This window comes from Cynocephalus volans, chromosome 8, assembly GCF_027409185.1.
Source record: "Cynocephalus volans isolate mCynVol1 chromosome 8, mCynVol1.pri, whole genome shotgun sequence".
NCBI lineage: Eukaryota > Metazoa > Chordata > Mammalia > Dermoptera > Cynocephalidae > Cynocephalus > Cynocephalus volans.
Window position 1 is genome coordinate 2,429,475 of NC_084467.1, and position 24,962 is coordinate 2,454,436.

General features: G+C 52.6%; 1 protein-coding gene across 3 annotated transcripts in view; it reads left to right on the plus strand.

Moving 5' to 3' along the window:
* TP73 (tumor protein p73) overlaps positions 1-24,962 on the plus strand; it is a 75,401-nt gene that overhangs the window by 2,997 nt on the left and 47,442 nt on the right. The window lies entirely within an intron of this gene.

Below are 24,962 nucleotides of genomic sequence, written 5' to 3' on the forward strand. Positions count from 1 at the left end.
GCTGGTACTTGGCTAAATAGTTTTCCTTTTTTTCCCCTGTAATCCTTACATCAGCCCATAGAGGTAGATACTATAATTATGCCCATTGACAGATGAGGAAACTAAGGCTTCATCAGGTTGCTCAACTTGCCCAAAATTACATAGCTGCAAAGTGCAGGAGCAGAGACCCCAGCTCTGACAACTAGACTGGAGGCTGGGGGCTGCTGAACATTAGCTCAGGCCCCTGGTAAACACAAGACACGGTCCCCAGACCCCTAGTACTATGGCACTGTTATGTCAGAAGGGCCCCATGGCACTGTCTAAGGGAGGGGTATAGAATTCAGGGGTGCCGTAAACTTGAATGGGGAAAAACGTCATCTTTACTCGTATTAACTTGAACGTAAGTGTCAGCATCTCCCCCAATTATGAACGTAGGTGACAGCTACCATAGCCTCCGTGGTGCCTGTGACTTTCTCACCCACTGGAGTCACTGGTGTTTTCATCATGCATGACCACTGCCAGACATCACCAAATTTTGTTTGTATTTGTCACTAAATTGAAATTATGACAGTTATTAGGCCTGCTACTAGACCTGCTCATTTAATGCATTAATGAAAAAGTAGTCTTTAATCACAAGTTTGCTTTTTAAACATTATAACTTTATCAGTTTTCTCTGGATGCTGTAACAAATGACCACAAACTGGGAGGCTGAAAACAACAGAAATTCGTTGTCTCGCAGTTCTGGAGGCCGGAAGTCTGACCTCAAGGTGGGGGCGGGGGGTGCTCTCTTGGAGGCTCTGAGGGAGAAGCGTTTCGTGCCTCTCTCCTGGATCCGGGTGGCTCTGGCAATCCCTGGTGTCCCTGGGCTTGTAAATGCATCGCTCCGATCTCTACCTCTATCTCCACACGGTCTTCCCCTCTGTCTCTCTGTGTGTCTCTCTTTTTCTGTCTCTTATAAGGACACTCGTCATTGGACTTTGGGGCCCTCCTGGATAACACAGGATGATCCCATTTTGAGACTCTTACCCTACTTACATCAGCAAAGACCCTAATTCCAAATAAAATTACATTCTGAGGTTCAGGGTAGACACATCCTTCGGAAAGGCTGCCATTCGATCCAGTAGAATAACTATATTTCAATAATATGTGATCTTAAATATTTTACTTTATGCATCTAAAATATTTTTCCAACAAGGGGTCTGCAGGTTTCCCCAGACTGCCAGAGGGGCCACAGCACAGAAGGTGAAGAACCTTGGTCTAAGCCTCACCCCTCTTTTCTGACAGAGACACCGGAAGTTGCAGGCATGGGAGTTACACTGCTCTGAGCACAGCTGAGGGTGGGAGATGATGGGCTGCGGGGAGTGCCCTGCTCTGTTTACTGTGTCCTCTGCCTGGCCCCTACCTTTACAGCCCTGCATCTTGGCAACAAGCTGTTTCCCTAAACTCCAACATCTCCTCTCCTCGGGGACTGCTTGGGCCACCACAACCCCCAGAATGAAACCAGACACACTCCAAGCAAGCAGCGCTCTGAGAGGGGTGAGACACATGATCTGGTTGTTGTGCTGTAGAGGACGCTGAGATGTCAGAGAAGTATCAGCCTGGGCTGCAGAGGTCAGAGGAGGCGCCTCGGGGGGAGTCGGGCAGACAGGAGACAGCATCTCAGGTGTGGGCTCTGTGGAGGCCTGGAGAGGCCAGGTAGCAGGAAGGGCCCAGCTGGAGACAGAGTGAGGGCACTGGAGGAGGTCTCAGGGCTGTGGAGGGGATGTAGGGGGCCTCTAGAGGGCCAGTGGCTGGGATACTTCATGGGTGTTGGAGATGGAATCAGATTCCTCAAAGAGTGGGCTGTAGGGGAGGAAAGAGTGCTTTCTTCCACCCTTCTAGGTTCTTTGGCTAGTCTATGAATTAAATCAACATAAAACAGATTAACAGGAGAAAAGAATTTTAATTACATATGTACAAATGGGAGTCCCACAAAAATATAAGATACAAGGAAGTGACAAGATGTCTGAAGCTCATATGTCATCCGGAGCTTCAGAAAGGAATGGGGGCTGGGGGCTTCGGGGTGGTGGTGGAGACAGACGATGGGAGGGTGAGGGAATGCATGTTGCATAAAGGTTGCTGTATTGTGCAGACGTAAGTCTCTCAGGGGAAAAAAGTTGTCTTGGAGCAGCTCTCTTCCTGGTACAGATACCTTTACTAATGAAAACTTCCTTTATAGATGTCAATTTCCTTTACAAAAGTGGAGTTTTATATTCTATTTTCAGTGGTTGAGAGAGAGATGAGGAACTTTTGCTGTGTTGTCCGGTTCTCAATTTCTCTTAGCTCAAAGGAATCAATGTGCCAAAGTGGCGTATTTGGGGGTGGCATGTTCTGGTTTCCTACAGTCATATTTAGTGGTGTGTCCTGAGCCCCATCATTCTCCAGTCTGAAACTTCCCCAAGAAGTTTCACAGTCCAGAAACTGAGTTGGTGTATTGTCCCATATAATCCATTGAAGGACCATTTCTATGGAAAAAGAAAAATAGAAGTGAACAGAGCAGACTAAAAACCAGTCTCTGAGTCTGGAGGGTAGCTAGTTGAGAAGATTTCTAAATGTTGGGCTCGAAGCATCTTTTGCAATTGGAATGTCTCTCGTGAGGTCTGAGTGGCCCACACAGCAGCAGGCATGAAGTGTATCATAGAGGTGTTGTGGTGGTCTCTGAAGCTAATTTCAAGTTGTCCAGCTTCAGCTTGCAGGACTTTGGTGGGGGGCAGGGAGGCAGTTGTTTTTTGTTCTTACTGATCCCAAATCAGAAGGGTGGGAGAAAATTGGAAACATTCATTTGGAGAGTTGTAGCCACATACTGGAGGAAACTAGAATTCAGGATCCAGTCCAGAGTATAGATAGATAACAAAACCTCAAAGACAGTGAACAGCACTAGAATCTAATAATGGATGCTCAATAGTTTTATGGAAACATAATTTTTCTCTCTGCAGTCATATTTATTTCTACCAAAAATAATCAAGTGTGACTAATTTGTTTGCAAAATAAGTCAAGTCTTATTAAACATGGCTTGATTATTTACGTAAGTGTAGCAAGAATGGTAAGTAAACATATAGGCTCTCCTTAAGTCTACATTGCTGGAACTTTTAATAAGGAATCTCAGATTAGATTTTTAGGAGGCTCTCTAGGCTAGAAAGACAAGAACTTGCCATCAGACTTCACCTGAAATACCTATAGATTTGGGTGAATTCCTCTTTCTCTAGGACAGTCCTTACTCAACCTGTGTAAGGCTGTGGAATCCCTTTAAGCCAGGTACCAGTCCAGTATTTTTTTTCCTCAAGGGCCTTTATTGGCTTTATAAAGTCAATCTTAGTTCCTTAAAACTGTCTGGTCATATCTGAATCTATGCACGTCACGCTCAAATATGACATTCCAGGCAAAGCCAATGTTTCCAATTGTGTTCTGTTACAAGGCAGTGGACTCTTATTGAGCTTACACAAACAACTCTGTTGCCATGAAAATAAAAATACTAATAGTTTCCAAATTCTGGAGGGATCAGGTTGGGAGAAAAAGGAATCATTTCAATTCTGTTTACAAAAGTATGATTTACCAGATTGCTGTAAGCTGTAAATAGTTTCTTCATCAGAGTTCTGGAAATTCCTACCCCTTCCAATGTTATCAGAAACCTGTAGTTTCTGTGAATCTCCTGGAAGACACAACACTTTAGGATTACAGTTACTTGCAAAAGCTTTCAGGAAAGCATCAAAGTAAAACAACTGTGTGTGGATGACAGAAGACTTAAAAGGGCCATGTTTAATGAATGATCCGATGAGAGTTCATTATAGAGCAATTGACAAGTAAGCTTGTTTTTTCTGTGCTATTTTAAGATAACTAGAATTTTGACTGATGCAAGACATATTTCCAGGAATTTCATAAAATTTCTAGAACACTTATTTTAACAACACACATCCATACAAATCTAACCAAGGGAGGTTAAACATCACCTCTTATTTGACAATGCTTCCCATGCAAATTTAACATATCAAATAAGCCTAATTAATTTAATCTCTCTCTTTTTGTAACAAGAGAGAACAGATTCTTTTGAGATATTCCTGGGGCCCATTTGGAAAACTCCAAAGGTAATTCGAAGTCAAAAAAGACTTAATTTAGAATTTGATTTTGGAAAGTTGTTAAAATGTCAAAAGGTTTAAAACACTTGATTAAATAGAATCACAGATCATTACAAAATGATACTTATCATTTAATCAAAGTAACAAATATTTCAGAAAGTTACATAGTAGAACAAGACTTAGATTGTTTAATAGAGAAAAGTCAGTTTCTTAAGTAATCAAAGACCTACTAAAGACAACATGAAGCACAGGAAATTATCTTGAGAAAACTCAAAATCTAGTTTTCCTAGGCAGACTACTCAAAAGGTAAAGAACAATCTTTCACAATCTCTTATCAAGAGCAAACTAATACTCCGAGAATACTTTATTTCTTTTTTTTTTTTCCAGATGATTTTCAGATAATCCCACTGCATTATTTTCTTTTTTTTTTTTAATTTTATTTTGTCGATATACATTGTAGCTGATTATTGCTCCCCATCACCAAAACCTCCCTCCCTTCTCCCTCCCCCCCCCAACAATGTCCTTTCTGTTTGCTTGTCGTATCAACTTCAAATAATTGTGGTTGTTATATCTTCTTCCCCCCCCCCCCGGTGTGTGTGTGTGTGTGTGTGTGTGTGTGTGTGTGAATTTATATATTAATTTTTAGCTCCCTCCAATAAGTGAGAACATCCCTCTTCAGCAAGTGGTGCTGGGATAACTGGATATCGATATGTAGGAGAATGAAACTGGGGAGAATACTTTATTGCAAAAGAGAAGACCAAATTCTAGTTTTGCACCAGCTTACTTTTGGTATTACGACTCATTTTTAAACAGTTATAGTAAATTCAGTTTTAGCCAACTGGACCACACAAGATTTTCTCTCCCCCCTCTTCCTAACTTTCAATATCGATTTAAGTTTTGTCTTTCCTTTCTTCATGCATTCTGAATCACCTTTAAATAATCTCCAAACTAGACCAAAAAAAAAAAAAGCCCTATAGCTTTCCTTACCAAAAACATATCTTACTTTCTTAGCACACAAAGTTATTTCCCTTAATATTTCTAGTAGTTTTAATTACGTATATTAATTGGAATTTTAACTCTCAGTAACCCTAATTTTCAGGGAAAAACTAGGAAGTAAGCAATTACAAACTACCACATCAATATTCTGTAGAAGGGCAAATCTGTGAATACACTATTTCATAATTTCTAGAAGCACATGCGTTCTCTTCAATGTGCCTTCGTATCAGGGAGCAGATTTTCCAGCTAACATGGAAATCAGAAGAGTCTGTGTTCAAGTTTGGAGATGCGTGTCTTTGGAATGTTCTAATACATCATTTCACAAAAGCTTGGGGTATGTTCCTTCTCTCAGAGGATACAGTTTCATTTTAGTTTAGGAAAGAAGGCCTAAGCAAATATTTGCTACTAGGTTCTGATTGTCAGCCTTCAATCTGGCCAACTTCCAACCACAGAGCTGCAAAAAAAAAAATTCTTTCAAATATCTTATTATCAGGTTTCAGCCGGACAAATAGTCAATATTCCTTGTAGGGTTGATCTCTCTCTCTCTCTCAGTTTTAAACCAAATTACCTATCAAGTGACTCAACACCAAAACTACGAAGCCTTTTATGACTTAACCATGGACAAAAGAGGCATCCTCAAAAGAGGGTGTGAAAAGATGCAGCCCCCATGACCTGAAAGTTCACTCCCAGAGGTAGCCTGAGAAAGCAGAGGCCTTCACTGCCACAGGGGGTTAAGGACAGTGTTTGTAAAAATGGTGTCTCCAGTCTCCCGTGGAGTGTGGGGTGACTCCAGTCGTAGCCCTGCTGATCTGTGACTGTCACTCAGCAAGCACTGCTGGGGTGGGACTTTGCCAGCACTAAACAAGCCGCAAAGGTGGAGGGAACAAAAGCCCCTCCTGGACTGGGACCTCTTATGAAGACAAGCTCCCCTGAGAGTGGGCACCTCTGTGTTCTTTTCTGTGTTTTTGGTACAGGATGAGTAATAACTACAACAGGAAACACTCACACGGTGTGTGGCCTGCTATCAAAGCATACTATAGCTCAGTGCTTTTCTAATCTTTCACAGATTAGTGTTTATGCTCCCCAGTTACAGATGGGGAGACTGAAACCCAGATCGAATAACGTAACTAAGAGCAGGTGCACAGGTCAGACTGCCCATGCCCCGTGGGGGAGAAAAGATTTCTCACCCGTTGCAAGGCCCATGGCTGAGGCACCTGTAATAAAAGACAGGTTAACAAGAGAAAAGCATACACAGTTATTTAATATAAGTTTTATGTGACAGGGGAGCCTTCAGAACTGAAGACCCAAAGAAACAGGGAAACCTACGTATTTTTATCCTAAGCTTGAGGAAGAGTGGACAGTCGTGCCGAGTATGATTGAAAGACAAAAGCTATGATAGTGGTAATAAACTGGGGGGACTTAGCGAGGCTACTGGCTCAGATTCTTCTCTGTGTCCCTGTGTGACACTCTTTTCCTCTGGGTACAGGGCACATGAGGGTCTTATGATCTACTTTAGAGGGAGTCTGGAGAAGTCTTTCATGGCCTGCTTCAGGGGAGAGGGGAAGGGGAGAGGGGCTTTCTACCATCTGCTGTTTTCTCAAATGCCAATGTGCCGTATTTTGAAGTGGCGTGGCCTGAACCCCATCTGAACCCTGGGAGTCATGGGCCCACCCAGCTGTCTTCAGTGCTAGGCTCTCAGGGGAGGCCGTTGCCATGTCCCTCCCGTGAGGTTGTTCTGGGTCGCCCAGGGGAGCACACCTGAGAACCGCTGAGGACAGGGATGGTGGGCACTAGGTGCCAGGAGAAGCTGCTCCATCCCCTTCTCTCCCCCACCAGCCGGGGCACAGGACACCCGAGCATGGCCCGTGCTGCCCTCCTGCCAGCCGGGGTGCAGGGCCTGGGCAGGGCACTCCACACAGCCGGGCTTTGTCACCCTGCTCAGATGGCTGCATCTGGGGAGGACCCATCCCTGATGTGTCCCCACCCCGTACCAGCTGGCAGATCACTCCCTGTGGCTCTGGGTGCCTGTGGGGAGAGGTGGGGGCCCTAATTGCTCACCTGCTGCTCCAAGGTGCCAGGCCCTGTGTGGGGGAGGTGCGCTGGGGAAGCCCTGGCTAATTGGGCAGGTGGCTTCTCCTGAGCGGCATGGTGCCTGCTTCACTGGGCTCTTCAAAGTCCACAGGAAAGCGCCCCCTCACCCCTCCCGCACCATTTCCTGGGATTGGTGACATCCTGGCTACATTTTCTCCGCTGGGCTAAAGACATGAGCAAGACCTGGAGGTTTCTCTTTTGCAGCCTCCTGGCCTCAGGGCTCACCTGGCGGTGCCACCTGCCATGTGGAGCCTGCTCCTGCTCACCCAACACCACTGCCCAGCACTTCTTGGCCGAGTGGGGCTGTGCAGGGGCCTGGCCATTGTGGGAGACAAGGACAGCAGCCTGGGTCCCGATGTGGGTCCTACCACCTGTGGGATGGTTGGGGAGTCGGGGCGGGGGGCTTGTAGAGTGTGCGGGAGGTCTCGGCAGGGCTGCAGAGAGAGGAGTCTCGCTTCTGCAGAAAAGCCAGCAGCCTGGCTGGAAGGGAAGGTGTGCGCCCTCTTTAGAAACGTGCGCTTGCTGTTAGACGCGAGGACCCAGACAAGGCGCACGACCCAGTGAGCAAATCAACTCGCCCTCCCTTCAGCAGGTGCAGTGCAGATTTGGAGTCTGCTCCCAAATTACAGAAGGCGGCTCTGCTAGTCATTATCATGTAAATCAGAGAAGCAAACTCCAAGGTGCTTGGTGAGCTGTGATCTGCAATGCTCTGTGGCTAAATACGGGTCTATCCTTTCTACTTTAGCATCTTTGCTTCCCGCTGTCAGTGACTATCAGCAAAACCCCTCATAATTAGAAGTCTCCTGCCATTTTTTTTCCTTCTGGGGTGAGGCATGCTCCGACTTGCTCCTGGCTTCTTAATTTTTGATCAGGGACGGCTTCCTGACTAATTATTTGGCAGTAATGAGGGAGGAGAAATCAGGTTGTGAAAGTTTCCCTGAGCTTTTAGGATGAAGCTGCAAATTAAAGAATGAGGTATTGGTAAACAACACGCTAATTGGATTAATCTGAAAATGATGAATTCTGATAAAAATAGAAAAGGAGACAATTGGAAGACCAAGGTCAATGTCGTTCCAAGAACGTTGCCAGATCTTTGTTGGGTCCATTTGATTTTTGAAAGAGAGTAATCGAAATATTCTGTTCTTGATGGTGACATGTATAGTTAAATAATTTATCTTGGGACAAGGAGATGCATGTAAATCATTAGTATTTTTAAAGTTTTGTGACGACCTGGCCTTTTGACCACTTCTTCTTTCTGTTTTGCTTATCTTTTTACAAATCTACCCCCAGGAGGGACCCCAGGGGTAAGTAAGGAGCAAGATCTACTTTGTCCCACCTGGACGCTTTTGTACTTTACGAATTTTGTGCCATGCACATGTATGAGCCACTGACAGAAACGTCATTGTTAGCAGGTGACAGGGGTCGTGGTGAGTGTGGAATCAGCAGAGGCTGGATCGCCTCCCTCCAGGCCTGCCACTTACTCAGGGGACCTCTGCTTTCCTAAGATGAGGGAAAATATCTCTCCCACCAGGACAGGTGTGGGGAAAGTCTTTCTTACATTTATTTTAAAAATTATCTTTACGTGTAATAATTATACGTATCTTGGGGGTATAGAGTAACATTTCAATATGTACATATGATGTGCAATGATCAAATGAGGCTGATTACCCTATCTATCACCTCGAACATTTTCATTTCTTTGTGTTGGGAACATTCAAAATCTCTTCTACCTATGTGAAACTACACAATAAATTGTCATGAACTACAGTCACTACAGTGCTACAGAACGCTAGGACTATTCCTCCTTTCCAGCTGTAGCTGTGAGTCTGTGACCAGCCTCCTGCTACCCCTCCCCCAGCCTTCCCAGCCTTTCCCGGCCTCTGTCCCGCTCTCTACTGTGAGAAGCTTTCTCAGCTTCCACACGTGCGTAAGATCACGTGGTATTTCTCTTCCGAGTCTGGCTTATTTCATGCAACGTCATGTTCTCCAGGCTCACGCGTGTTGCCACAAATGACAGGATTTCGTTCCTCTTTATGGCTGAGTGGTATTCCACTGTGTGTGTTACACTCCTCTGTGGATGGACACCTGGTTGGTTCCACATCTTGGCTGTTGTGAACAGTGCTGCAGTGAACATGGGGGTGCAGAGATCTCTTTGGTGTGCTGGTTTCCTGTCCTTTGTGTATACACCCAGTAGTGGGATTGCTGGATCACTGGTAGTTCTATTTTTAGTGGTTTGAAGAACCTCCATCCTGTTTTCCGAAGTGGCTGTACTAATTTACGTTCAGGTTATGGGTGAAGTCTTATTAGAGAGTTCACCGTGGAGAGGTCCCTGTAAGTGCTATCCAGGCGCCTCTCATCTGGGTATTCCACAGCAGGGTTCGGTTTCCACAGGGGCTTGTAAAGAACCAGATAGGGCTTTTCCAACTGGACTTGCCCTGGGCCCAGCATAACCTTATGGTAACAGTTAACCACAGGTCCACCATCCTGAATCCCAAACCCTGGGGCCCATGCATTCAGATTTTTTTAAAATGTTAATTTAGAAAAGTAACTTAGTACGTGAATCCTGTATTCTATGACACTACCAAGGGGTCTGATAAATACACCCTGCAGTCAAGCCTTTCCATATTTCTGCAGCGACACACGTGGATATTTACTCTAGATAGGCAACAGGGATGGGGACAGCCCAAGTCTACTCTCAGAGGAGTTGGCCCCAGACATGAGAACAAACCTTTGCTTTCCTGAGCTTTCTGGATTTCAAATTCAGGACAGTGATTGTGGAGCAGAATCAAGCAGTATTTCACTTAGGATTTCATTCATTCATTCATCTGTTCATTCTTCTGTCATTTGTTATCGAGCGGCTGCTGTCTCCAGGCTCTGTTCTGGGGGCTAGAGAACCAAAGCCTCCCAGGCTCGGTGCCCGCCCTCCAGTGACCCCAGCCTCAGACTGCAGTGTCCACGCTCAGAATCGGGGCTGTGTGAACTGGAGACGGTGCTTCCTGAGTACCTGGGCTAGGCTGCGAGGCCAGGCTTGGGGCACAGGAGCGAAGCTTTGCTCCTGTTGCACACAGCCGGTGGGTGGGGATGGGTCTGCACCACGGGGCGCAGGATAAGGTGTGCTTGGAACTGAGCCGTCACCACCAGAAATGGCTGGAAGTCGAGCAGGCGTCTCCTAGCAGCTACTGAGCACCGCCCTCCAAGCCCCTCCCTTCTGGCATTTGGAACCTCAGTGGTAAGAGTGGGGCTGTCCCACACGCCATGAGGGGTGCCAGAAGCGCCACGGGTCACAAGCCAGCCGACCGTGCATTCAGTTTTGAAGGACAAAATAAATGCGTCAACGAAGGGGCGTTATGAAAGGTGTGTCTGAAGCCAGAGGATTCATGAGCTCTTTATGTTCATTTTGGTCCCAGCTCTGCTGTTTACTCTGTGACGATGGGTAAATCACTTAATGTCTCTATACCTCAGTGTCCTCATCTGTAAAATGGAGATAATAGCCGTTCTTATGATGTTGATGTGATAATTAAATGGTTATGTATGTAAAATGCTAAAAACGACACCTGGTGCCTAGTGAGCAGAGTCAGGCTGGGCATGAAGTATTCGCTGCATCTACTTTTTGACATGTTTTCAGGAAGTCATGCTGCAGGAGGGGCTGCTGGTGAGCTCGAAGAGTCGGAGGGAGCGCAGGAAGGGTGGTCTGGCAGTGAAAGATAGGGGGGGTGGTCTTTAAATGCCCCCTCTGCTGGCTCTGCCCACCCCCACCTGCCCACCTCCCCTGGCCTTGGCTGTAGGCCAGGGTGACCTCTGACCTCCGAGAGGCATGTCCTGTGTCTCGTGGAGCAGGAACGGGGCCACTCTGGGAAGCCCTTCAACTCAGCAGTGAGTGAATATTGGCCCTGGGGCTTGTGCCCCACACAGAGGGCTCAGAAGACGTGAGGACACTTACAGTAGGCGGAAAAATGGCTCCCCACAGGGATCCACGTCCCAATGCCCGTAACCTGTAACAACATTATTTCATGCGGCAAAAGGGACTGTGATCAAGTTAAGATCCTGAGGTGAGACATCGTCCTGGATTATCCAGGTGGGCCTATGCAATCACAGGGTCAGAGCCAGAGAGAGGATGTGGTGACGGAAGCAGAGGGTGGGGGACGCATCTTATGGACAGAGGCAGCCGAGGCAGAAGGGCAGCCTCGAGAACCTGGAGAAAACAGAGAAGCTGGTCGTCGTGGACCTCCAGAGCTGTAAGAGCGTGTTTGTGCTGTTTCAGGCCATGACTTTGGGTCGCTTGTTGCAGCAGCCACCAGAAGCGGAGGTGCTGTGCATACCTGCGCAGTCCCCTTTGGCCCTGGCCAGGTGGAATAAACAAGGTTTGCTTACTACAGTGTCCTGGGCCTGGGGAGGGAGTGCTGTGGGGGACAGAGGGATGCAAAGCATGCATTGTGTTCCTCGTTGAGTGTCCCTCCCCCGAGGGCTTCTGGCTGCTGTCACTTTGTGTCAACTGCTCTTCAGACCTGGGAACAGACTTAGCATGGCTGTGGACTGGCCAGCTGTGATCATTGTTCCTGTCCCCGGACGAGACCCTTGGGCCATCAACACATCTTTTGTCTCCAACAAGGATGTCTAAGTCTGCACGAAAAAAAAAAAAGAGAAGGAGCAGGGTTATGCCAGCCCTGAGTGTGGGCTATGCCTCCGTCATCCCAGCCCTGAGGGCCAGGCCCCAGCCTCCCAAGCTCAGGCCTTTCCCATCTCCTTCAGTTTCTCATGGGTGGTGGGCCAGGGGGAGCATGTCTGTGCCAGGAGGTCACTGCAGCTGGGGAACCCCGGCAGGTGGGCGCATCCATCTCGGCTTGGGAATGGGCCGTGGGCAATCGTTCCAGAGGCCTGGCTGGCTGCAGTGGGGGGCCACATTCTGGAGGCCCGGTCATCGGTCTGCCAGTTGGAGCCAACAGCTGTGTGCATGCCATCACACATGTGCACGTACTGTCCATTACACACATGTGTGCCCGCCACAGCTGCCTTCCACGAGTGCACACGCGTACCACACGCACACACACATGCTGTTACACAGCACATGTCCCCAGAGGCAGTGGGAGAGGGGGAGCCACAGTGGCCATGTGGACACTTTCACCAGAAACAGCCACCAAGCTGAGAGCCACAATGCTCCCAGGTGACCTGCCGTGCTGCCACATACGTGGCACAGATGCCAGCCTTCCCTGCCTGCCCCAGGAGCCGAGCAAAGCCCCAGGCATCCCTCAGAAGTGTGTGTGTGGCACGCCACACCCTCCGGTCCCTCGGGGGATGAGCCACAAGCTGGGAGAGGGCCTCCAGCTCCGGTGATGGTGGCTCTGCCAGTTGCCTCCTTTCCTTCCGGATCTGGCCAGGGCGCCTTGTCCTGCAAGGCCCCCACACCCGCATGGTTTCTGCTCAGACTTAACGTGGCATGTGGGGCCTGTTCAGGGGTGGGGGAGGGCTCCTGGGAGACAGGGACATCATTGCAAGGGATGTTTCCCAAACTTGCGTTTTGTGGAATTTATTAGTTTCTCGTGGCTGCTGTAACAAACCACCACACATTTAGTGTCTTACAGCAACACGGATTCATTGCTTCTTTACAGTGCTGAGGGTCAGATGTCTGAAATCTGTCTCACTGGGCTAAAGTCAAGGTGTGGGCAGGGCTGCCTTCTTTCTAGAGGCTCCAGCGGACAGTCTGGGTCCTGCCTTTTCAGTTGCCAGGGGCTGCCAGCATTCCTGGGTTTGCAGCCCCTCCCTCTGTAGTCAGATCTGGCCAGCAATGGTGTGTTTCTGTCCTCCCCGACCTCTTGCCCCCTCCTGTAAGGGGCCTTGTGGTTCCAGAATGATCCCCCATCTCAAGGTCCTTAACTGAATCACATCTGCAAAGTCTCTTTTGCCACGTGTGCTCACAGCTTTCTGTGCTGCTGCCAGTGGTGCGAGAAGGACAGCGGGTAGCCAAGTGGGCAGTGACACAGATTAGTCTCCCCAAATCTGGGGTGGAGGCTCCTCAAAGTCCTTTTGACCAGTGGTTAACAACATGAGCTAGAAAATTCAGAATTCAGTATTATGTTGAATTACCTGAACATTTTGCACACGCGTGTGTGTCTGGAGACAAAAACAGTTGAATATCAGCAGTTTCATGGTTGAACTTTATATTATAAAAGATGGGTCCTTCTTCGTTAGAATCTGCTAGGAGCACATACTGACATATTACAGATGAAATGATATAAAATGTAGAATTTGCTTTAAAATGCTTCAGGAAAAAAAAAAAAAAAAAACCAGCCAGAGGACAGACTGGCATTGAGCTGGGGACAGACTCGTGGGTTCACTGTGCTGTTCTCCAGTTGTCTATGTGTTTGGGGATGTCTGTGGTGAGGAGCAGGGGAAAGGTGCACACCCACAGCTGAAGACAGCCCCAGTGCAATCCTGCTGCCCTGAGCTCGCTTCCCGGTGCAGTGGGAACCTGCTGCCGTGTCGCTGTGAGGAGGGCGGGGGTCAGGGAGCACAGGGCACCGGGCTCCTGCCACAGGGCTCCTGGCCATGCTCCGCCCCTGGCTGCCCTGCGGCTCTGGGCTGGCCACGCTGCTGCCCAGCTTTCGCGGCTCCAATGTCATCACCTAGGCAACCGGGACGCTGCTGCCACCACCCGCCTGCGGAAGCCACGAGCCTCCTGGCCACCTCTGCCGGGCCCCACCGACCCTCCTGGGGCCCAGGCTCAGCCAAGGTAGGCTTGGGCTTGGTTGCCCTCCTTGCAGGCCTGCACAGGGGTGTCCTCTCACTGCCCCCGATGCAGAGGCTCCATGGGGCCACCCTGGGGCACAGAGCTCCCTCCCACTGCCTCCTACCTGGAAGCCTGGAATGGGGTGCCCTGTGGGCAGGGATGGTGGGCAGGCAGGCAGGTGGCCAGGCCAGTCTGGGGAGGCCCTGCCTGTGGTTCTCCAAGCCACTGCTGCATGGCATTGTGGAGAGCCATGTGCCCCAAGTGGGGCAGTGGGGCTCCTTGAGTGACCCAGGCAGGGGCAGAACAGGCTGCCGGGGTGGGTGTGTGTAGAAGTTGCTCTGGTGCCATCGCCTCCACCTGTTGGACCCGCCGGGAGCTCTCTTGACTTCCTGCCAAGGAGGCACTGAGTGGCCACTCAGGCTGTGCCCAGGCTGGCGTGTCCAAGGACTTGCCCAGCTGGGGACCACCATTCCTCAGCCCCATGGGGCCTGCCCAGAACTGTGTGGTTTCCCCAGCTCCCTCACCCTCCAGTGGCCCTGAGCCTCTCCCAGCACTGCCAAGCCAAGCCCTGGCCTCTCTGGTGCTGACCCGGCTGACTCCAGGCCTGACCTTGGTGTGGACAGCAGGAAAAGGGCCCAGCAAGTCCTGCGCCCTCTGCCTGGGTCCACCCGCCACTCCTGTCCTGCTTACAAGGCTGGACTCCTCAGGTCAAGGAATCATCCAGGGTCCCATTAAACTTGAGGACAGGGGAGTGGCTGTGTAGGACATTTGCTGTGATGAGGGCCTGTGCACACGTATGTGTCTATGTGTGCTCGTGTGTGTGCACATGTATATGTATGTGCACATGTGAGCGTGTGTGTGTGTTGCTAGCGGTGGGGGGTGGACTGAGAGACCAGCTCCTCCCTGAAGTGTCACGAAACATCCCAGGGGTCAGGGTCTCCGTGTCCCCCTCCTCCTTGGCTGGCCTCCTGGTGGACATGTGGCCTAGTGAGGGAGATCTTGGGCTCTTTCTGACTTGCTCTGTTGCTTTGGGTGCATTTCCCAACCTCTCTGAGATTTTCTTTTCTCATCTCTAAAGCAGGGGTGGCAGCAGGGGTAGAGAAATGACATACGGGGACGGGCTTCCGGAATTGTCATCCCCTAGGGTTCCACAGTCGGAACTTGCTCAACAAACCCATGTTTAATCCCTTTAGAATTGGGGCAGAAGTTAAGAGATTTAACCCCAAATTGGTGCTTCCCCAGGAATCATTAGGACCCTACCCAGCTCAGACCAAACCATTTATTCTGCCATCGTTTTTCATTGAGCACCTACTGTATGCCAAGTAGGTGCTGGGGCTACAGTGGTGAGCAGCACGGGCCGAGGCCTGGTTATCTGGCATAAAATGTGTAAACACACACCTAAGTGTCCAGCCATGTGGTAGGTGTGGTGAGGGGGGAGACCTGGGAGTCCTTAGAGAGTCTGGGGGTGGGGTCTAGGGACCCTAGGGACTGAGGCCTCCCAGGGTCCAGCTGCAGGTCAGTGCAAAGTCTGGATGCGGTCAGTGGCACGGCTCCCTTCCAGCAGCTGGCGCTGCCCCAGGGCTGGGTCGGGAGGACAGGTGGGTCTGGCACCTCTCCAGGCTCCATGGGTTTCAGGCCCACAGGAATCTGCCTCAGAGGCGGCTGAGAGCAGGTGTGTCCCTGCGAGAGGGGTGGGGAGTGGGAGCAGCGACTGTCCGTCAGGAGGCAGCCCGCCCAGACCTGCAGTAGAGCCGAGGCGGGGAAAGGTGACCAGAGGCGGCTCAACTGCAGGTGGCAGGTTGTCGCAGCGGTCAGACCAGCAACCAGCCAGGAAGGTGTACAGGGAGGGACACACTAATCGCTCCCTGTTCTTACCTGTGTCCCCATCACTGTTCCCATCAGTCCATATCCCTCGACACTTACCTGCCCTCACCTGACTGAACCTGCCCTCACCTGGCCTCGCCTGACTCCACCTGACACCACCTAGCCTCCTGGCCTCCCCTGGTCTCCTCACCTGTACTCCTTACTTGGTCTCCTCACCTGGCCTCACCTGGCCTCACCTGGCCTCACCTGGCCCCACCAAGGCCTCCCTCACTGCCCGCCAGCCAGGGCTCATGAGGCCCACAATGTGCCCACCAGTATGACCTTCCCCACCCGAATCCCACTCCCTCCTGGGAGCGGAAATACCCTCCTCGCTTCTCGAAGCTTGCAGATTCAGGTCCAGAGCACTTCCGGGGCCAAAGAGACCTCCATGCAGGGCCCTGTTCACTCTCCAGCTGTGCCTCACTCTGTCTGCCTCTCCCTGACCTCAGGGCTCCCTGGTGCCTGTCTCTCAGCCAAGCTCTGACCCCTTGGTGCCCCTCTGTCAGCTTGTGAGACCCATAAAATCACAACCCCAACCTGGGCTTTGGCATTTTGGGGCCAACCCAGCCCTTGTCTGGACCCTTCAAAGCACCCTTCATGCTGGGGGCAAAAGCTGGGTCACTTGTCTGTCCTCCAGCAGTGGGGGTCTCCTAGAGGGCAGGGCTGCCTGATGGGGAAGGGACTAGGTGAAACCTCACCAGAGTTAGGATACGTCCAGCCGTGGCACTTCTGAGCTGTGCAGCCCCAGGCAAGCTGCTCATCCTCTCTGTGCCTCTACAAGAAGAACATCTGCCATTGCTGGGCTGCATGCAGACATCAGCGGGATGTAGATGAGGCCCTCGGCCTCCCACCGCCCTGGCTCAGGAGCCCAGGGCACTTCCAGCAGCAGATGACCACAACAATATCTTAGCATGTAAAAATAATAGCAGTAATAATAATGATAAAGGAATAAACTAAAAATAAAAAGAAGAACGTCTGGAAATGTACTCCTGGTTACTCTGAGGATCGGATGAGCTCTCAAATGCAGTGTTGCAGGCTGGGGCTGGCACAGAGTGAGCGCTCGGTAGGTGCTGGCGGCACTGTCAGGAGGTATCCCCCAGGGCTAGGGGATGTGGGGCAGGAGGAGGTAGATGGGAGCAGGGGCTGCTCGGTGGAATGCCGCTGGACACTTCTGGAGTGAGGGATGGATGGACAATTGCTGCGGCCACTCGGGTGAAGTCACGTCAGCCATGTGGCTGACTTCCAGGCAGGAAGGGGCATCGCTGGGCTCCAGATTGAGCATTTGAGCAGAAGCCCGAGCTGTAATGACTGGGGGTGGGGGCTGCATGAGGACTCATGGCGAGTTCAGGAGATGAACCGGTGTCTGGCAGGGTGTGTCCTCTGGGATCGCAGGGCCAGGGCGGTCAGAGGCAGGATGTGGCCACCAGCGCAGCAGGCGCCTCCTAGGCCCCTAGAGAGGAGAGGAGCCCAGAGCAAGGCGGGTGAGGGGTTTGTGCCAGGCGGGGCTGCATCAGAGTGGGGTTTTCCCTCGGAGGAATGTGGGCTGTCCAGAGGAGGTGGCTGGGTGGGGACAATCACCCAGGGCAGGGCCAGAGGAGCAGAAGTGCTTCCTGGGGTAAAGAAGGGAGATTCTGGAGGATGAACATGGCACCTCTGATGAGGGTGTGCTGGCATGTGACTCCCTGGGTCGGAAAGGGGGCCCGAGGTGGAAAGGACCGGGGTGCCTGGCAGCGTGGCAGGTGGGTGGGCTGCGTCTGGGCTGGGCGAGGCCGTGAAAGGCAGCTGCCTGCTTCATCAGCCACCTGCCCTGCTGAGGCCTGTGCTGGTCACCTGCACACACACGTGTCCACTCAGACACCCACTCTGACCCAAGCTCTTCCTCGTTCCAGCCCTGTAGCCTGCCCCTCCTCTGTCCTCGGCAGCCAGCTGTCCCAGGTCCTCTTCCTGCCCCTCCATAGTGGTCTGAACCTCCCTCACTGACACCCACCACTCCAGCTGGAGCGGCGCCTCCTCTAACACGTGGCTGGGCACCGCTGTGGAAGGCCCCCTCAGAGGCACAGGTGGACGCGTGGCATGTCACATCTCCAGGCTCAGGCCTGCCATGCCAGCCACCCTTGACCGGGCTCTGCTCTGTCCCCTCCGACTGCCAACCTAGACACCATCACCACCACCAGGGTCCTCCCCAGGGGCTGCCGCCCACACCCACCACAGGGCTGGGGTTCGAGACTTCTCTCCAGTGATCTTCCTAATACTGGCCAGGCATAAATTACTTAGCCTCCAACCAGCCAGGGTTATCTATTAACCACATCTACAGGCTTTTACTGGAACGGGGTGTTGGATCCCACTCATTTCGAAACTGCCTCATTACTCGAGAGACCTTGGATGCACTGCACTGTGCAAAAGAGAGGCTCGAGGCAGCTTTCAAAAAGGAAGTGAGGGCCGAGCCCGTGGCGCACTCGGGAGAGTGCGGCGCTGGGAGCGCAGCGACGCTCCGGCCGCGGGTTCGGATCCTATATAGGAATGGCCGGTGCACTCACTGGCTGAGTGCCGGTCACGAAAAAGACAGGAAAAAAAAAAAAAAAAAAAGGAAGTGAGATACGGGCACTGACTGTACGGGGGGCGCAGAAGGAGCCGGGGACCCACCTTCCTGCCTTGTCCACGGCAGTGCTGTCCCACCCTGCCCACCCCTTGGGACCGGGCCCGGTTTCTTCTCTGCTGCTCCCACCTGACACTAAGTAACCATGGCTCAGTTGCACCTCCATGCTGTTGACTGAGCACCAGCGTGTCCCCTGCCGAGTGCTTTGCTTTTTTATGCACCATCTTACTTCATTCCACACAGCACTTCTATGAGCAGGTCCTAACATCATCCCCATCTTATAGATGAGGAAACGGGGACACGGAAAGGGCACGAAATGGGGCACGGAAAGGGCACGACATTAGGCGGAGAGCAGCAGAGGTGGGCTGCGAGGACAGAGGGGCAAGGGAACTGGGAAGTGTTCTGGGCAGCACCGAGCTGCCGGGCAGGAAACAGTGGGGCAGGAGCCACGTGTCTCAGCATGACCCGAATAGGGGCTGGGGGCATAGAGGGATGGGAGGAAGGCCCCGGCAGGTCAGCAGAGGGTAAGATGGGCCCCTGGGATGTCCGGATGCGGGGATGTGCCGCAGAAGAAAGGGACGGGCTAGGGGCTTCCCAGGCGGGATGCGTGGTGGGCTGCGTGGGGGTGGGGGAGGCAGCTGGGGTTGCCAGCCATTTGGGGGGTTTGCGATGCCTGGGAGTTTATTTCACCTGGCTGCATATGAGTTCCTCCACCCAGGTGGCTGGTTTGCTGCAGCCCGTCTCACAGGGTGTTGGGTGTTTTTGTTTCACTGGGGAGGTTGGGTCGGCCGTGGTCTCCTCCAGAAGTGTAGGAAGCCCCCGTGGTCAGAGGGCCGCCTCCATCTCCATGTGTCATGTGGGTGCTAAGCCAACCATTAAATTCAAACAGAAACTGCCGGTGGCAACCAGGATGACGGCTGGGGAATTCCTCCAGCCTGTCCTGGAGTTGGCCTCCCCTTCCGTCCCCCTTCCCATGGCCCAGCCCAGGAGGACAGGGGGCAGCTTAATCAGGCACCTCCAGCTGTTTCACATAGTGCACCCTGTCCCGAGTGGGGAGGCTGGATTTGTCCTTCCTCGAGGCTATTTGGTTCCCTTGGACCAGAGGAGCGGCAGCAGGCAGACCCCCGAGGCCCAGTGAGGCTGGGCGCCCAGCATGATGGAAGAGCTGCCATTGCACACGAGGGCCGGCCTGCCTCACTTTGTTCTGTGTGATGGCCCCTCTGCCCCAGTAGGGGCTCTTCTGGGCACTGGGACATTCTGCACAGAGGCAATTGAAATGGGCTGAGGAGGGTGCCCTCCTGCGATGGCCTCAGGCTGATTTGTCACTTCAGATTCCAGTCCCTCTTGGTTTACTGAAATAAAAGGTGAAATGGATGACGGAAAAGGAGCCACCAGGGTAACCATCACTCAGCTAAGTGCATCGGGGTGTGTTATGTCAGGGGGGCCCCGGGCAGGCAGGGTGGAGCTGTTTGGGCTTTTCTCTACTGACTCCATAAGGGCTGGTGTTTGGGATTGCTGGGGTGGCGGGAGGGTGTGGATCTGGGCTCTGTCTCTCCCGTGCATGGGCTGATGTGGCCAGCGCTGTCTCTCTCGGAGTTCCACCCAGGGAGGGTGGGCAATAGGAGCACTGAGACCAGGGCCTTGCAGGTGGGAGGTGATCGTGGGGGTCCTGGGTCATGGGAGGTTGTTATGGAGCCCTGTTTCTCCCAGGTCTGGGCAGGAGCAGAGGGGACGGGGAAGCAAGGACAGGAGGGTCCCCTGATCCTGCCTGACCAACAAGTCTTACCACATGGGCCACGTGGTCAAAGGGGCCTCTGTGTCCCCACTTCCTGTTGGCTGATGAGGGTCAGGGAAGGAGTGTCAGAATTCAGAGTTTGTAGTCAGCAAGGAAAGTGTCTTCCTGGAGGAGGCGGGTCCTGGCCTGGCCTAGACAAAGTCTGAACACCGAGGCAGCACACAGCTAAGCATGTGGGGACAGGGAAGGGGACAGGGAGGGGACATAGGGGACAGAGAAGGGGGACAGGGAAGGAAGAGTGGAGAGTGGGGCAGGGGGTTCAGAGGCCTGTGGCTCTTGCTGGGAAGCCGTGGAAGACGAGGCTGGGTGGGATGGGCAGGGGGAGGCTATGGAAGAGCCAGAGTGCCCCTCAGGGCTGCTGATTTCCCACCCACCCCATGCAGAGGGATGTGTGTGGTGCAGCGAGGCCTGCAGCAGGCCAGGGTCTGGCTCAAGTTTGGGTTTGCCCACCCCTTGGTAGCTTCGGGCAGGGCTGGGGTGAGCCTGGGACCCTGCACAGCCCCCAGCTGGTGCCAGCTAGAAGCAGCTAGAAGCTTGTCTCCACGGGGGCCCCTGGCATCTGGGCTGGCGCATTTTCTGCCATGAGTGGCTGTCCTGTGCCCTGTCGGGTGCTGAGCAGTATCTCTGCTCTCTACCCACTGGATGCCAGCAGCACCCACCCCACCGGGTCACAGAGTGAGTGAGCTGAGTCCCCCCAGGGCGAAACACAGTGAGTCAGACTGAGAAGCCAGCGGAAGGCCTGTTTTTCAGCTCGAAGGAGCTTAGGCAGCGGGTTTCCGGAGGATGGCTCCATCCTTCCCCTCCCAACCCTGCCTGACCTCCGTGGGGCACTGCAGGGCCCCAGTGGCTGGTGCCAAGTCCCCAGTTGTGTCCCTGAGTAGCAGATGTTTGCTGGAGGTCCTTGGGGTGCAGTAGTTGCAGCAGCCCTGGAGCCAAGACCTGAGCGTGCTGAGGTCTGGGTTTGGGTTGGAAGGTACTCGGGTGGCTTGTGATCGTCCTCATTACACTGTCTGACCTAGAACTCCCATGCCCTGTCCAGCCTGGCAAGGGCTGGGGACTTGTCTGAGGCTCAGGGGTTGCTGGGGCAGGATCCCAGCACGCATTTTCTTTCTAGAGCAACTCAATCTTCATTGAAAAACCTACATTTCCAAGAAGGCATTTACATTTTACAATTTCATTATATATTCCCTTTTTAAAATGTTTTCTTAGAAATCGGTCTCTTTCCCCCTTGAAACGTGGTTTTTAAAAAGATTCGCAGAATTCGCAAAAGCAATTTTTATTTTGTCTGAGAGCCGTGTTTCCCATTTAAACACATTTCCAAATTAAAAGGCAGGTTGTTGAGTAAATTGGATTTAATTTAGAGGAAGTTGTTTTAGATTTCATCTCCTTTTCTCACCTCTGAGATCCTGCTAGTAGGGAAAGGGAATATGCTGTCCCCGCCCCAGAAGAGAGAGAAACGGGGGAGATTCCAGGTGGAGCCTGAGTCTCTGTGCCCCCAGACCTGTGGCTGTGCAAGAGGATTTCCTGATCCTCTTGTGCTGAGCTCCGGTGGGCTGGGGGTGCTCCCTGCCACCTGCAGAGACAGTCGTCATCCAGGTGCATGAGGCAGGTGTGCGGGAGCTCCTGCCCATCCAGCACAGGCAGCTACTCTGTGCCTCTGTCACTAGTGTCCTTGTGGGAGCTGGGCCCAATGCCTTCAGCTTTGGAATTTTCCAGGGAAGCTGGAAATCAGGTATTTTGTGGCTTCTTGGTTCAAGTGTCTTGGCATCCTTTAAGTAAGCTTGGGCAGGTTTCTGGATCCTTGTTTTGCTGATATGGAGCTGCATGGAGATCCCCCAGTGGAGGGGGCTGGCCACCCGCAGTGCACACAGCAGAAGGGCCATACATAGTGGTAAGGTCAGCCTTCATGATGCTGTGCCCCTCTAGGGGCTCTCCCAGAGTCATTGTGACTTGCCCCGGTTCTCGTTAAAGATGCAGATTCCTGGGCCCTGCACCAGATACCCAGAGTGAGTGGGCACTGTGGGGTATGCGTTCTGACCGGGACTTCTGGCTGGAAGCCCACTGCCCAGGCCTCAGGGTGACAGGGCTGGGGTGGGTTTGGGGGGCCCAACTTCTGGCCCAGAGGAAGCCCCTTCCTGGCCCCCAGCCCATGGTGCCAGGAGATGCTCCTGGTGGTGGCAGCAGAGCCCAAGAGGGCTGGCGGTGGGATCTGGAAGGAGCGGTGGCCCCCCCACTCTCACTGGCCCCTTTCTGTGCTAAGGCAGGGAAGGGAAAGCCGACCGGTGTCCTGCAGGTCGGGTGAGTGTGAAAGCTGGGACAAGGGCAGGTGGGGCATCCGATGAGATAGGACGCCCTTTTTGTTTGTAGGCTCAGTGGGAAGGGAGGGTGTGGCTTACGCACACAAATGAGAGTTTAAATGATGCCAATTTGAAAACACAGAAAGTGTCCATGTCCAGGCCCAGGATCAGAAATACAGTCAGCCCTCCTTATCCGCGGTTTCCACATCTGCAGATTCAACCACCCACAGATTGAAAATATTCAGGGAGAAAACCACAAAACAATAAAAAATAACACAAATAAACAATACAGTGTAACAACTACCCACATAGCATTTACATAGTATTAGGTATTAGGAGAAATCTATAGATGATTTTAAATATATGGGAGGTTGTATGGAGATTTTATGCAAATGCTACCCCATAACCTCTTCCTCCCCACCTCCCTGCCAGGCCCCTGGGACTCAGGTGCTACTTGATTTCTGGGCACTGGGCACCTGCCACCTCCCAGAGTGAGCCGACCCAGCTCCGTCCACCCATCCAGGCGGTGAGGGCTCAAGGGCTGGGGAAGCACCTCATTCGGTGCCCCGCCATCGCACTTGCTTCCCCGGGGGGCCAGCCACCTGCAATCCTGTCCCCGAGTGAAGCTGGCCTGAGGGCAATGCAGGCGTCTGAGAGGCCAGCAACTTGGGGTAAAGCAGGTGGGGTGGGGTGTGCAAGGGCGATGTGCGGCTGTGTCCCCAAGAGCGGGGCACCAGACCCCACTCCCGTCCAGGGCTCTTGCCTCCCACTGCCCATCTGTTCCAGCGGGAGGGGTCCCAGGGGCTGGAGTGTCAGGGCCTGGGGGAGTGGGTGCCTCAGCTTCCTCAGCCTGACCCAGAAGATCCCCAGTGCTAATTCCTGTCCCCCAAATGTGGGATGTCAGCAGGTAGCAAGGAGAGCTTGGATGGGACTTTGGGGGATGGATTATTTTTTTTGGCAGCTGACAGAGTAAATGTTGCTGTTCTTCCCAAGTTCTTTTCTTTTTTTTTTTAATTAAAAAATTTTTTTATATTGAGGTGAAGTTCACATAACATAAAATTAGCCATCTCAAAGAACAATTCCGAGGCCTTTAGCACATTCAGTGTTGAGCACCTCCTCGTTCTAGTTCTGGACATTTTCAGCATCCCAGAAGAAAACCCTGTCCCTGTTAGCAGTCTCCCTGTGACCTCCTGTCACCCCATCCCCTGGCCACCTCCAACGTGCCTTCTTTCCCCATGGATTTGCCTGCTCTGGACTCATGTGACACGTGGCCTTTGTGTCTGGAGTCTCTCCCTCAGCATCATGTTTCCAGGGTTCATCCCCCTTGTAGTGTGAATCAGAGCCTCGTTCCTCCTTACGGCTGAATAATATTCCGTTGTCTGTGGCTGTCTACACCACGTGGCTCATGTGCATAGCGCTGCTGTAAAGGGATGGGATTTTGCTGTCCTTCTGCTGTGTGACTTTAGCCGAGTCACTTTCCATCTCTGGGCTTGGGAGGGTTCATCTGCAAAACGGAGGGAGTGAAACCAAATGGCCTCTGGTGGCGAAACTTACCAGGCTTGTCCTCTTGGACCTCAGCAAATTCGGCCCGGCCCAGCCGGCCCCTGGCAGTCTTCCTGTCCCCCTTTGTGCGCCCCCTTGCCATCGCAGCCCACCTGTACCAAGAAGACACCCTGACTAACTGCTGCTCAGCCCAGAAGGGCCAGCTATGGGTGCGGCGAGCGTGGCTTCTGCCACTGTTGGTGGCCCTGCCATCCTCAGCTCAGCGGCTGCTACAAAACCAGCCTGCACTGCTCTGCTTCCTGTCAAGTCTGCCCTGTTCCACGTTACTGGAATGGTGAGCCCCACGCCCGATGTGGCTCCACTGGGTTTTGGCAGCTCAGCCCAGGATGGGGGACCTGCATGTGAGCACCGGCCAGCCACTTGTTAAAGCTCTTGTGGGTCATGTGGTAAAAGGGACTAAGCCAATTTCCAACTTTGAGAAAGAGCGACTCGGTCATTCATTCCTGCACTTAGGGCTGTGTGACTCGGGCAAGTCACTTAACCACTCTGAGCCTCAGTCCCCTGAGGAGTGGGTGGAGTGGTCCAAGCACAGGCTTCTCTGAGTCTGAAGGAGCATTGGCTTATGGCCAGTGCTCTCTGAACTGCTGTGCTGCTGGTCGTCACTCACAGGCCACGCCTCAGCCCTCAGGCGTCCATCTGCCCTTGCCCAGCCTGGCCCATGTTGTCGCCCTCCCAGCTTGTGTGACTTCTCCGGGGACAGCAGCCTGGCACGTGGCAGCCCCGGGAGCATGCCAGAGGCCTCCATCAGCTCCCGCCTGCTTGGGGACAAAGGTGACAGATTGTGGGCCGTGCCCTCTGCCCCCACCAGCCGTGGGCAGGTCTGGGCCTGCCTGCTCTGGCATTGCAGGGCAGTGGCTGAACTGATTCCTGTGGCTCCACCGAGGAGGACAGGGGACATTGCCTCGCCCTGGGTGGGGGACGGTGGGCAGGGCAGGCTCCAGTTTCC